Raw genomic sequence first — 14,143 nt, 5'->3', positions numbered from 1 at the left:
AAGCTAAGGAATGATATCTCTTTCTTCGAGTAGGTTGACCTAGAAACCCTATATGATGCATGGGAGAGGTATAAGGATTTATTAAGAAGGTGCCCTCACCATGGGTTACCTTTATGGCTACAGGTTCAAGCCTTCTACAATAGTTTAAATCCCTCAACTAGGCAACTGATCGATGCAGTGACTAGTGGTACTCTGAATAATAAAACAACCGACGCTGCTTATGAGTTTATAAAAGAGATGTCACTGAATAATTATTAGTGGCAAGTCATGAGGATGAAGCCTAATAGAGCAGCCGGTGTTTTCAATCTAGATGCAGTCACCATGTTATCAAATCAGGTAGAACAATTAAATAAGAAAATTGATGGTTTATGTGTTTCTACGCAGGTACCTTCGGTGATGCAATGCGATGCAAATTAAGGAGGAATGAGCAATCTAGAATATTTACCCTACGATCCTAGCACAGAGAATGAACAAATAAACTATTTGGGTAATAATTCTAGACCTCAGAGTAATCCTTACAATAACACTTATAATGCAGGTTGGTGGAACCATTCCAATTTCTCTTAGGGTGGTCAAGGAAACCAAAGTCCACAACCCCCTCCAGGCTTTCAACCACCTTACCAATAAGAGAAAAAACCAAACCTTGAGGAGATGCTGACGAAGTTTATCTCAGTGTCAGAAACCCACTTCCAAAACAACGAAACAACACTTAAATCAAAAACCGCCAATTCAAGGGCTCGAGAACCAAATCGGACAACTTATGAAGTTCATTTTAGAATGACCACAAGGTAGCTTGCCTAGTAATACCGAAACTAACCCAAAGGGGCAACTTCATGCAATTACTGTGAGAGATGAAGAAGGGTTAGTTGAATCTGAACCAGAATCGAGGCAATAAAGTGTGGTAGGTAAAGGTAAGGTAGAGGTAAGCCAGAATGAACAAAAATCAGTTGGTAAGGAATATAAACCTCTGGTTCTATATCTGAATGTAACGAAGAAAGATCACACTAGCAAACAATTTGGTAAATTTCTTAAACTTTTGAAAAAGTTACATATTAACTTACCGTTTATTGAAGCAGTTTCTCAAATGCCCAATTTCGTAAAATTTTTAAAGGAGCTTTGGGCAAACAAAAACGTAGTTTGATCGGCTATTTTGCAAAATAAACTACCCAACAAATTGAAAGATCTAGGGAGTTTTACTATTCTTTGTTTATTTGGTAGTTTAAATGTTAATAATGCTTTAGCTGATTTAGGGGATAATATTAATGTCATGCCTAATAAAATGTTTAAACAATTAGGTCTTGGGAAACCCCCAAACAAACTAGGATGAGTATTCAATTAGAAGAAAGAACTATTAGATTTCCTAGGGGTGTTATTGAAGACGTACTTGTGAAAATTGATAAATTCATATTCCCAGTTGATTTTGTTGTTTTAGACATGGATGAGGATAGTGACGTACCTTTAATTTTAGGACAACCCTTTTTAGCAACTGCCAGAACTATTATTGATGTTTGTACATGTGAACTAATACTTCATGTAGGTGATGACACGATTACTCTCCAAACTCGTGATTCTGCTAAGATATCTAGTGATTGAGATAATTATACGAGTTTTGTTAAGATAAATAACATTGTGGCTCAAACCTCTTTGTAGGAAACCCCTCGAAAAAACGTGATAGAGCCATGTTCCAGTCAATACAACAAAAACAGAACAACTCATGAAGAATGAAGACTACAGATCAATGAACTAGACGTATGGCGGACACGTGTCAAGGAGAAGCCGAGAATACACGATGTGGAACTAAAGCTACACTATGATGAGCATGTGGATGAAACAGGCCAAATTAAAGTTGGGGACAAGGTACTACTAGATAAAACAGATCCTCGAATTGCCACTTCAGAGTTTAATGCAAACGAAGCAACTCCTTTTACAGTACTGAATGTCTTCCAAATATGGTACAATTGATATAACTCATTTTGAATTCGGCACTTTTAAGGTAAATATTACTCGACTCAAACCTTATTTCGATAATAGAATTGACAGCGAGAAAGAGGAGTTTCAACTCTGCGAACCACCGTGACCGTGCAAATACAAGGTAAGTCGAGCTTAGACTTTAAATAAACGCTTCTCGGGACGCAATCGTAGTGTTAAACTACTAATTTTCTTAATTATATTCCATGATGTTTTCAAAAATTAATTAATTTTTAAAATATATAAAAATAAAAAATGTGTTTTTAACCTACATGACCTGGACACACGGACGTGTCCTTCGCCGTGTGGATCCTAAGACTCAGTTTTAAAATTTTAAGAAAATTGACAGTGAGTTACATGGCCTGGCGACAAGGCCATGTGGCATGGGCGTGTCCTTGGCCGTATGGATCATGGGACTTAACTTTTTTTAAAATCAATAAAGACAAGGCCCAAAATAGTCTACAAGGGTGTGTCGTAGGTCGTGTGAAACCTGGAGCTAAAATTTTCCTTTTTAAAATAAGTCAGAGAGTTACACGGGCAAGACACACGGCCGTGTACGAGACACTGGCTAGCCACAGAGGCGAATGGGAGTTCACACAGGTTTGGGAGAAGCGAAGGAGGTTGCATACGACCATGCGACATGGCCGTATGTTTCACACAGCTTGGACACACGGGCGTGTCCGAGGTCGTGTAAGGATTAGGTTAAAAATTTTATCGCATGTGGCACAACACGGGCCTTACACGACTGTGAAACCCTTTTAAAACCCTAATCCATTTTATTTTTTTATTTTTTGTATTCTTTTTTATCTTCTTTTTCATCCATTGTCGTTGCTCCCCAAACACCAAAACCCTTGTCGTCGCTCACCATTCCGACCACCATCGTCGTTCCCTTCTTTGGCCTTCTCATTCCCTTACCGAATGCAATCCCCCTTCTTCTTTCTTCATCCCTTTCCAACCTCCAACCATCACACCACCCTTATCCCCTTACTTCTCCCTTCCCCAACCGCCAACCCCACTCTTCCCCACACCCCATTGCATAGCAGCCTCCCTTCGAACCACCCACACAGCAACCCACCTCGTCGGCCCTCTCATTTCACCGAGCCGCAACCTTTCTCCGAACCAAGCATTTTGACCCTCAACAGCCCTTTCAACAAAAACTCGACCCCTCATTTCTTCTTTTCTTCCCTCTTTATCCTTTCCGTCGACCTATACCACCACACCCACCACCCCCTCGGTCTTCACCCATCACTGCCACTCACACCGGCCACCATGCACACCACCTCCATCACAGTCTATTTCCCTTTTTTTCCCAATTTTCATTGTTTATTTTATTTATTTATTTATTCATTATTATTTTTATTAGCATTCTCGTTATTTTCTATTTTATTATTGTTATTATTATTATTTTTATTCTTTTTATTAAAATGTTTCTGCTTCTGTTTATCACTATCCTTTTACCATTATTAAGCACTGTTTAGATTTTTGTTGATTAATTATCTTTTTATGTTGGTTTCTATCATTCATCGGCCCTTTTGGTATTTTTGTGGATTTGATTAGTCGTTGATTCTATTAAGGTTTTCTTTATTAATTATTTATTTCTTTATTATTTGCATATTAGTTTTTAAGCATCAAAGTTAAGTTAATGGATTTTGTCTGCATTGGTATTAGTCCTTTATTGTTTTAAAAGTAAATTCCCCATTTAGGAAACTTTAATTTTTATAGAAGGCTTGCTAGTCCAATATTCCATCCTGCTTTATCAGCCCCTTATTTCTTTACTTGTTGTTTTGTTATTTTGTTGATTTTTTTTTATCTTGGATTCTTTTTTCTTGCAGGGCCACTATGACAGACACAAGTAGCAAGCCCAAGGTCGTCGTTCCTGCTTTGAAAAAACGGAAGACACCTGGCGCGACCTCCTCCTTATCTCCAATTTTCTACGGGTCCCTAGGAGAAATTATTTCAGTTACTTCGACAACGCCCACTCTGCTTAGGCCGATGCATTCATTAGGTCGCGTTGGAGCAGGTTTACCTAGCTGATCACGTGCGCGCCTTAATTGCTACAGTACCGTGGAACCGTTTCTTCTCGATCATCGAGCCCATATACATAGAGTTGACGTTGGAGTTTTGCTTGACATTTACTCTCCAGGACGCAATGATGACTCATGACGAGCTAGGCACCATCACGTTCCGACTCAGATGCTTGGTGTGCCATATGAGTGTCCCTGAGTTTGGCACTGCTTCGGGTCTATATACTAAGGAGTTTATGAGTGCCGAGAACTTCTTCCGCCTACATCAGTATATCCACCACTCGCCAGCTAGTTGTTGGACAGATCTTACGGTAAGTTTGACCCCCTATGACGCGAATCACTTGAAGATGACTTCTCTCTCTATGACCTTACGGTACATTCATGCCCTTTTAGCCCATACTTTGACCAATAGGAGAAAGAGCATCGGAGCCGTTAGTACTATTGATGATTATTTTCTATGAAGCATGGCCACCGGGCACATATTTGATTTGGCATACCTCATCGCCTTAGCCTTCCGCCATCAGATTGGCCGCCACATGAAAGGTCCCATATATTTAGGCCCTTATGTGACTCGACTTGCTCGACATTTCGGTCTCTTTGACACACCGGAGCAGTCCTCTACACTTACACTCGTCGGCCAGATGTCCCCATAAGAAATCTCGAGCAGGATCCATATGAGGATGATCGAGCGGCGTCATGTAGTGGATCCTCCTTAGTACCAATTATTTCGTTCTAACACTTAGAATAAACCTGAGGACTTCACTGATGATGTTCCTCCCTATCACGAGGACCCACCTCAGCCTCCACCTTTGAGTCACCATCCTGTTTCTTCTACTACTACTTTAGCGGACCTCTCCGAACGGTTCACTCGTTTCGAGCAGCATTGCTTTTAGAGGTTCGACAGTGCTCCATATCTCCTCCTCAGCGCCGATGACTCACGGCACTGACGCATCTGATGATGAGGACAATTGAGTCCATTTATTTTATTTTATTTTATTTATGTTTATTGTTATTTTCTTAGACTTATTTAGTTTTTATATTTTGAACTATATTTTTATTTTTATGGTTGTTTCTATCGAGTTTTAATCCCTTAATCTTCTTCACTATTTGTGTTTATTTTCTTATTAGTTTGCTCAAAATCATGCTCTATACTTAGACTTGACTACAATTCTGCTTTTCACTATTCTGGGGATTTCATCCAATATTCAGGGCAGTTTCAGTTTTCTCCCTCTCTTATGATATTCTGTTTATATATGATTATATATGTTTGTACATTGGGGGCAATGTACATCTTAAGTGTGGGGAGGTTATTTTGATAATTATTATTAGAAAATACTTGAAGTATTTCTTGTGTTTAAGTAATTTTCTCATAATTTCTATTAGAATAAATTTTTATTAATTTGTGACTTTTGTTGATGTGTTTTAGATTAATCTGCGATAATTATGTATTGGTTGATTTAAACTTTAAGGTATGAGAGAATCAAGCATGATAAGTCTATTTTCAGAATTAAAAGAAAAAAATTAGGTTGTTTCTCTGAATTGAGGTATTACCTTAAAGTTTGAAATTTGCAAGATTGACATCAAAAACCATAATTTTTGTGAGATTTTTAGCCTTTAGAGCATACATTTTTCTTGCTCATCTTTATTATTGGTTATGAGTGTGTTAATATTGATTTGTTATTCTAGAACTTGCTTTGATTATGCATGTTGAGGCCACACCTTTGATTTGATATACTGAGATGATAAAGACACTTAGGTTTTAACCCATTTATCCCTTAAAAGTCTACCTACATAATTAACCCTTAGTGAACCCCTTTGAGCCTAACACACTGTTTCTTCATTCACCCATTAAATTTAACCTATAACTCATTTTTTGTCCATTGAGAAATTTTCCCGTTTTATTGACTCCCTTTTTATCGAGATTTGTTTTGGTTAATTGTATGATTAAGCCTTTTGTTTAAGTTGCTGAATTATTTCTTATTGTTCTAAACTGCATGATAAAAAAACATATATATTGATTATTATTTATTTTTATGTAAATTGAGCTTGAACAGTTAAATTCATATTTTGATAAGAAGCTCATGTTATTCTTGAATAGTTTCTATTGATATAATTGTTTTTAATTCAGCATTTGTTTATTTTTTTAGTTTGGTAATTTATCAATCTGATCTTGATTTTAACCATATTTTTCAGCCTTTCTCCGCACCTTTAACCTAATCCCCATTACAACCGCTTAAAGACCTTTTGATTTGTGCATCATCTTATTTTATAGTGGTGGAGATTTGATTTTTATGCAAGTCTACGGTAATGACTTTTCTTATTTGACTATTGAGTGTTTATTTTTGAATCTTAAACACTTTGAGTGAATTGAGTGAATCTTTAGTGAGGATGTCAATTCTTGTTGATTTTGAATTAAAGGTAACTACTTAGATAAGGGGGAAATACCTATGTTTTCATGCTTTAAAAAGATCGATTTGGATTGCTTGAATCTTTAGTGCTCTTTTAGTTGAATTATAAATGTATGATTAATTGTGAATTATGACTAAACATTATTGATGAGATTTTTAAGTTGAGAAAGATTAATTTTAATTATGAGTTGAGGATTTTACTTGAGGACAAAAGTAACATGTTTTTAATCCCTTCCTTGATGAGTTTTTGGATGATTTATTATCTAAATTAGTGAATTTGATGCTCTTAATCCTTTCGATTCATGTTTCTATACTTAAGTGAGCATAAGGGAGCGAAAGGAGCGAAAAACAAGCCAAAATCGAGCAAAAGGAGTTGTTTTGAGCATCCACACAGCTTGAGCATTTCCACACGGGCTGGCCACACGCTTATATGCTAGCCTGTGTCGATTTCGCAACCTGCTTCCCTAACATGCAAAAAAAACCCAATTTTTAGGCTTTCTGAGCATTCTAAAGTCTATAAATAACAATTAGAAGAAGACCTAAAGGAGCACTCAAAGAAGATTGAAGAAATTACTCGAAGAACACCATCGAGGCCAACTCAGAAGGGGATCTCCTTCAAGATTGAATATCTCCTTTTAAATTCTTTCGAAGTTTTAGTAAATTTCTTTATGTCTTGTGGTTTTTCTGACTTTGAGATGATTTCATTTCAATTATAAACTAAATTCCCTAGATACCTAGAGAAAGGAAACCTATGATGAATCTTATTATTTTATTTTTGAATTACATGATAAATACTTGATTCCTGTTCTCAATTATGTATTCTTATTTTGTGTTTTAATATTTTTGGGATATTAATTCATGTTTAATGTGCTTATTTCAGTGGAGCAAAAGTCCATGTTTAAGAGTAGATCTAGCATAATTGAGTGGAGTTGCACTCAATTTTATAAATAAGACGACATAAATCTACCGGATTAGAGTCAAATCTAATAGGGGAATCCATAGATCGAGTTAATGCAAAAAATAGTGGTTTTAATTAGAAAGAGATTGTAATTAATCAACCTAAAGTCAGTTGTTCTTACTCTCGAAAGAGATATTAACATAAATTAGGGGTTTCTACGAATCAAGAGACAAGTGAATAAATCATTTAATTCAGATTTAGAATAATAAGTGAAGTCTAGGTGGATTTTTTCCTGGGTATTGTCTTTCTCTTTGGTATTTTTTGATTATTTCCTATGTTGGGTTCTTAGTTCATTTATATTAGTAAATTTAGATTAAAAAGAATCACCCCTACTTATCGGCTAAATAATAGGACAATGGTTATTAGTAATACTTTTAGTCCTCGTGGATATGATACTCTCTACTCATTATAGGTATACTATTGCTCGATAGGTGCGCTTGCCTTTGTCGTAATTATTGTTAGTTTAGTGACCATCGGGGAGGAACTTAACGATGGAAGAAAAATTATGGTTTAGTTATTCGGCTCATAAATCCGATTACATATTGTACACAGATAATTGTTTATTTTTGTTTTTGGTGTTTTCTTTGGTTCTGTTGCCCTGCGCATTGGTGGAGTTGTATTGGTTCGACACCGTCTATAGATTCAAACTTCAACCGAGAGTGAAGAAATCCTTCCAGGAGTTGTTTAAATGTTATAAAGATGTTCTTCATCAATTTATCTTTGTGGTTGTCCCTCTCATCGTTGTTTATTTTTCCCTACTTTAGAGGTACGTACAGTTAATAGCTTCTTACGGTTGAGGAAAATTTTACATTAGTAACCGTCCCATGAATTGAACAAAAACTTTTGAACAATTTAATTATTTAAATGAAAATTTTGAAATAATTTAAATAAAAAAACATAAACTTACTTATATTTATTTACTTAAAAGATTGTGTTTTTAAGAAATATTTATGAAAAATAATTTTAAAACTTTATAAAATAATGTCGGAAATCCATAAAAGAAAATTTGTTGGAATGAAGTTCAAAAAACCAATATAGGAAATTGGTAAAAAGAAAATCGAAAACCTAACAAAATAGAAACAAATTATCATGAACAGTTCAAAAATTTTAAAAGGAAATGGAATAGAATGGTGAGTGTTACTGATGGATTCACCATATACTCTCCATTTAATAATACTAGTAATGATTGTTTTAATCAAAACAAGTGTTACAAATTCCACATATACATGGTTAGAATTCTGGACTCAATATTAACTGACTTAAAACCCAAGTCTTGTCATTGAAATCAATCTTGACGCTCATCCAAATAGAACTTTTAATAACAAGAAAATTTAAACCTAATTTAATTAGTTCGTATTGAGAACACAACATATTTAAGTTTGATTTCAATCACTCCGAGGTATAATTATTATGGAAGCATATCTACTAAGAGTTAGACTGCATTTTGTCTCCATCATTCAAAAAAATGAGCAAACTAATCCCTATACGTTAGATTAAAACTTAAATTTGTCCTTCAGTTCTACTGTTAAAAATTAATCCATATATGTTAGTATGAGGTACAGATGGCACATCACATGTCACTATTCAATTATTTTGTTAGCCATACCAGTTTTCAACAGAAGAAATTACTACTTTTTTTTTACAAAAAGATCAGTTTGTTCATTGATTTAATGTAGAGGGATTAAGTTACCTATTTTTTAATAGAGAAAGTAAAATGCAATCCGACACTTAACAAAGAGGGATTCATAGTTCCAACATGTTGATTATTGAAAGGTTTTTTAATGTTGATGGGGCAGTGGGTTGGGATTCGTACGAGCTTGCCACTGCCAACAAAATGAGAGGTAGTTAGCCAATTGATAGTGTATTTTCTAGTGGATGACTACACCAACTATTGGATTCATCAGTTCCTACATAGTGAATGGGGCTACGAGAAAATTCATTACATGCACCATGAAATAATGCCCCAATAGGGTTTGCAGCACCTTGTGCCCATTGGGCTGAAATCTTAATTTTGGGGATCCAAACATTCCTTGGTCCAGCCATGGTTCCATGCCATATGACCACATTGTGGCTATGGTTATCTTTACGCCAAGTTGTAGCCATCGAGACCCACAGCGGGTAACTAACTTTGCTCTTCTTTCTAATTCCACCCAACATCCTCAATTTGTAGTTTTGATTTTAAAGCGATTTTCAAACTTTGAAACATTCGAATTGAATCCTAAAAATATCACTATTGCATCAATTTAGGTGTTAAATATAAGTTGACCAGAGCTTAGATTTTAAATTTTGTCTTTGTTTCTATCCGGTCTTTTTGCCAATCCAACTACCAATCCTGGTGTTAATGTTAGCTTAAATATGTTGTAGATCATATGGATAAATTTGTAAACACATTTGTACCTACTATATGTGATGGTGCAGCCAGGAATTTTATTTAGGGGCTCAAGATAAAACTTTATAATTTTTGGAGGGACCAAGGTTAAACAAAGTGTTAAAATGCTTAAATTATATTATTAATATTTTTTGAAAGGACCAAAATGTAAATTCTCTATTTATTCAAGAGCTAAAAGACTTAATTTGAATGATTTATATGTTGGGAGGAGTGAAAGAGAAAATTTCCCATTTAACAAAGCGGGTCAGGGCTTTGCTTTGCCCATAATTGTTTGGATAGCTTAGATTTCATGCTATAGGTATACACTTGTTTACAATTTGATCCATGTGTTTTGAATATGCTCAGCGTTATATTCAAATGGGCATTTAACTCCTAAATTGATTACTAAGATGAGTGAAGTGATTGGTATAATAATGATACTTTGAAGATTCAATTATAATATTTTGAATTTTAGTCATTGATAGCTTTTGATTTTATGTAGTTATAATTTTCCTTGGAGTTCCACCAAATTGATACCATTTTATGGAGGACCAAACTATCATGATTTTATCAGACAATGCCAAAGCAATTTTGCATCATTTTAATTAAGTAAAATTATTTTCCTCTTTGAATATTAGATTTTTGAATATTAAGATGTAACATTTTTAAATTTACGAAAATTGATTAATAATGTTATAAATTGAGTTTTATTTTTCAAATTAAACAAGTAGAGAAATAATATGTAACCTCCCCAACCCAGTTTAGGCGTTAAACCCAAATTCGGGAGATTACATCAGCCACCGAGATGGCCTAGCAGGATTATTGAAATTTTTTAAAACAATTATTTTAAAACATTTATTTAGTTTAGTAGAAAATTTAGTTTAAATGTCGATTCATTATTCCTCAACGTTTTAGTTATCATCTAGCAGCGGAAAAATGATATTTACTTTATGTATTTAATAAAACCCAGGGTTCATGCATACTAAATAATAATCGAAACATAATATCCTAAGAATTCAAATAAAATGTCATGCATCATAAAAACAAACCTAAGTCCTAAATCCCATGCCACAATTTGAGATAACATATTATAATCCTTAAATAATAAAATAAATCAAAAGATTAAGCCTTCATAAATTGGAAATAAAATAGGCCATGTCGAGACCCTCCGGATGTCGTACCCGTGTCTTAACCTGGTGGGTTATCTATAAGGATGAAAATTTATGGGGGTGAGCTGTGACACTCAATGTGAGTTTATTTACAATAAAATCAAAGGAAAAAGTTGTAAAGACACATTAAATAACATAGCATAAAATAATCATTGATAAAATTACAGTTCAGAGTATCTATTTTTCAATGCAACCATCATTAACATATCAGAACTCACAATAACAGGTTTCAGAATAACCAAGTTCTCACATTTTCCCAAAAAAATCATAATCATATGCACATGTATATTTTCACACATATGAATATGTATATGTCTCATAAAATAACTTCTAGATTTGTATGCACATGATCTATAAGATGTCATACAATTTTAGGATTAAACAGAATATAATCTACCCCACCGTTACACACCATAATAGGAGTTCCCCAAAACTCTCTTTTCCAAAACATCGGGATGTGGATAAACCACTACTGGTTCGCGGATAATCACTGTCATTTGGCTGTGGACACACATCAAGATCCTACAGTTGGAATCTACTTTCGTCTATGGGTTCACAACAATAAGTATTGTTAATGAAACTAGCTTTTGGCTGTATATTTTATAACATAATCATGCTGTTGTAATTGGCCTTCGGTTGTCGATACATAGTAGTACCTGCAGATTGAATCTGCCTTCGTTTGTGGATGCACAAAAAAATTGATTAATGCATATAAACTGCCAAACTTCCTTCAATCAAATTGTCTCAACCCATACAATGCAATGCGGCTTGTTGAATACAAATAGAATATGATAGTATTTAATTTACTAATACATGACAAATCACTAGCAAAGTCATGCTTTTTCATGTATTCGGATTTCAATATCATAGGGCATGTCGTTCATACAATCGCAAGTATAAATACAATAGTAACATATACTAGTCATAATTCATGCAATTATTCATAAATATAAATAACACAATCATTCGATCAATCATGAATTCTAGCATATTTCCTATCATCAGGGACCTAATCACATAATTTAATTCAATAAAAATAGTTTGAAACCTTTTAAGGGACTAATCTGATCAAAACATAAAATTTTAGGTCAAAACTATAAATTCTGAGTTACAAGGACACATGGCCGTGTAACCTTGTGAGAAATTGTAGTCATGTGGCATTCGAAACTACAACCTATAGAGGTGACACGGCCGTGTGGCAGGCAGTGTGAGAAGAAAAAACCTAGAGTTTATGGAGGGACATGACCGTGTATGGTAGTCGTGTTGTCCACACGGGTGGCCCACACACTCGTGTGGCTAACCGTGTGGTCTGACCTAGGCTCAATTTTGCCTCGATTTTCTCATAAAATAACACACACCTGACTTCTGGGATCCTGAACATCGTTCCTTGTGCCTAGATCTGATATGGGGTAGTTGGAATGGTTCCTTCAAATAATAATTTTCAAGATTTCTCAAAATTATCAAGATTTTTGAGAAAAACCCGTTAAAGATTCGCAATAGAGTTGAAAGATTAACAAGTATGATGAAATATCAGAATTTATGGGTTTGGAACGAAAGCACTTACCAAGCATTTGATGAGAGTTTGAGGATTATCAATGCTAGATTTAACAATTCGGAGAAAGAATAGTTTAATTGGGACTTGACTTTGATTTGAGATTCAAGAGGTTAATTTCCAGCAAAGAATGTAATATTTCTTTATGGAAAGAAAAGAAGGAATTAAGGAAAAAGAAGAATTTAAAGAGATGAAGGACAAATTATTTTTAGATTTTGAAGAGGAAATAAAATCCTTGTATGAATAGGAATAAGGATTAAATACTTAAGGTTCAGAATTTTGAGGTGCTGAAGGGTAAAATACCCTTTTTGCCGAAAATAAAAGAAAATGAAAATGGATTTGGTGTGACTTGAACCTAAGGGGTGAGAAAAAAATGGTAAAGTCTTACCATTTGAGTTCTTACCCATTCTTAGCTTATTTCTACCACATTTAATATATATATTAGATTGAGTTTGTTCCTTAGTTGCTAAAAGGAAAATAGAACAAAATAGGAATAGTAGGATTTAAGCATTAGTTCTCTAAATAATATCTTAAGCTCTTAGTTATCAAGACTAAATAATTCTAACTCTGTGGATTTTGGTGTGTTACATAATATGTAGGTTTTTCGTTCATATTTTATTTCGACTTAAGCTTTATTATGTCTAAATTCTATCTAAATTTATCCATAGCCTCTATGAATATAGAATATTCATGACACTCCGAATCCATAATCGTTATTAATATTAAGGGTTCATGATAAACCATAAAAGTAACATATTTTTAATCCCTTTCTTGACGCATTTTTGGATGATTTATTATATAAATTAGTGAATTTGATGCTCCTAATCCTTTAAATCCCTATTTCTATACTTAGGTGAGCGTAGAGAAGTGAAAGGAGTGAAAAACGGGCCAAAATCAGACAAAAATGTTGTTTTTAGGATCCACATGGCCTGGGCACACGTCCGTGTGAGCCACACGCCCTTGTGCCAGCCCGCGTCTATTTCGCACCCTGCTTCTCTTTTATGTGGAAAAACCCAATTTTTAGGGTTTCTGAACATTCTAAAGTTTATCAATACCTATTAGAAGAGGACCTAAGGGGGCACACAGAGAAGAACGAAGAAAAGACTCAAAGAAAGCCACCGAATTCAACTCAGAAGAGTATCTCCTTCAAGATTGAAGATCTCTATTCAATTTCCTTAGAAGTTTTATTGGATTTCTTTAAGTCTTGTTATTATCCGAACTTTGATATGGTTTTATTCCAAATTATGAACTAAATTCCCTATATACCTAGGGAAGATGAAACCTATGATGGATCTTATTATTTGATTTCTGAATTACATGATAAATACTTGATTCTTTGTTCTCAATTATGTATGCTTATTTCTTGTTTTAATATTTCTAAGATATTGATTCAAGTTTAATGTGCTTATTTCAGTGGAGCAAAAGTCCATGTTTAAGATTAGATTTAGCATAATTGACTAGAGTTGCATGCAATCCTAGAAATAGGACGACATAAATCTAACGGTTTAGAGTCAAATCTAATAGGGGAATCCATAGATCAAGTTAATGCGACAATAGGAGTTTTAATTAGAAAGAGATTTCAATTAATCAACCTAGAGTAAGTTGTTCTTACTCTCGAAAGAGATATTAACATAATTTAGGGATTTCTACGGATCAAGGCGCAAGTGAATAAATCGTTTAATTCAGATTCAGATTA

General features: G+C 34.3%; 1 non-coding gene and 1 pseudogene across 1 annotated transcript; one reads left to right on the top strand and one right to left on the bottom strand.

Annotated features, from left to right (window-relative positions):
* Nucleotides 1-107, bottom strand: LOC128035816 (small nucleolar RNA R71). Its single transcript, XR_008192363.1, has one exon. It is a non-coding gene; the product is annotated as a small nucleolar RNA R71 (small nucleolar RNA).
* A 7,742-nt stretch (nucleotides 108-7,849) lies between these two features.
* On the top strand, nucleotides 7,850-10,331 carry LOC105762141 (methylsterol monooxygenase 1-2-like; annotated as a pseudogene).
* The last annotated feature ends 3,812 nt before the right edge of the window (nucleotides 10,332-14,143 follow it).

This window comes from Gossypium raimondii, chromosome 12 (assembly GCF_025698545.1).
Source record: "Gossypium raimondii isolate GPD5lz chromosome 12, ASM2569854v1, whole genome shotgun sequence".
Lineage (NCBI taxonomy): Eukaryota > Viridiplantae > Streptophyta > Magnoliopsida > Malvales > Malvaceae > Gossypium > Gossypium raimondii.
Note: the sequence above shows the minus strand (reverse complement) of the source record. Positions and strands in the feature narration are given on the sequence as shown.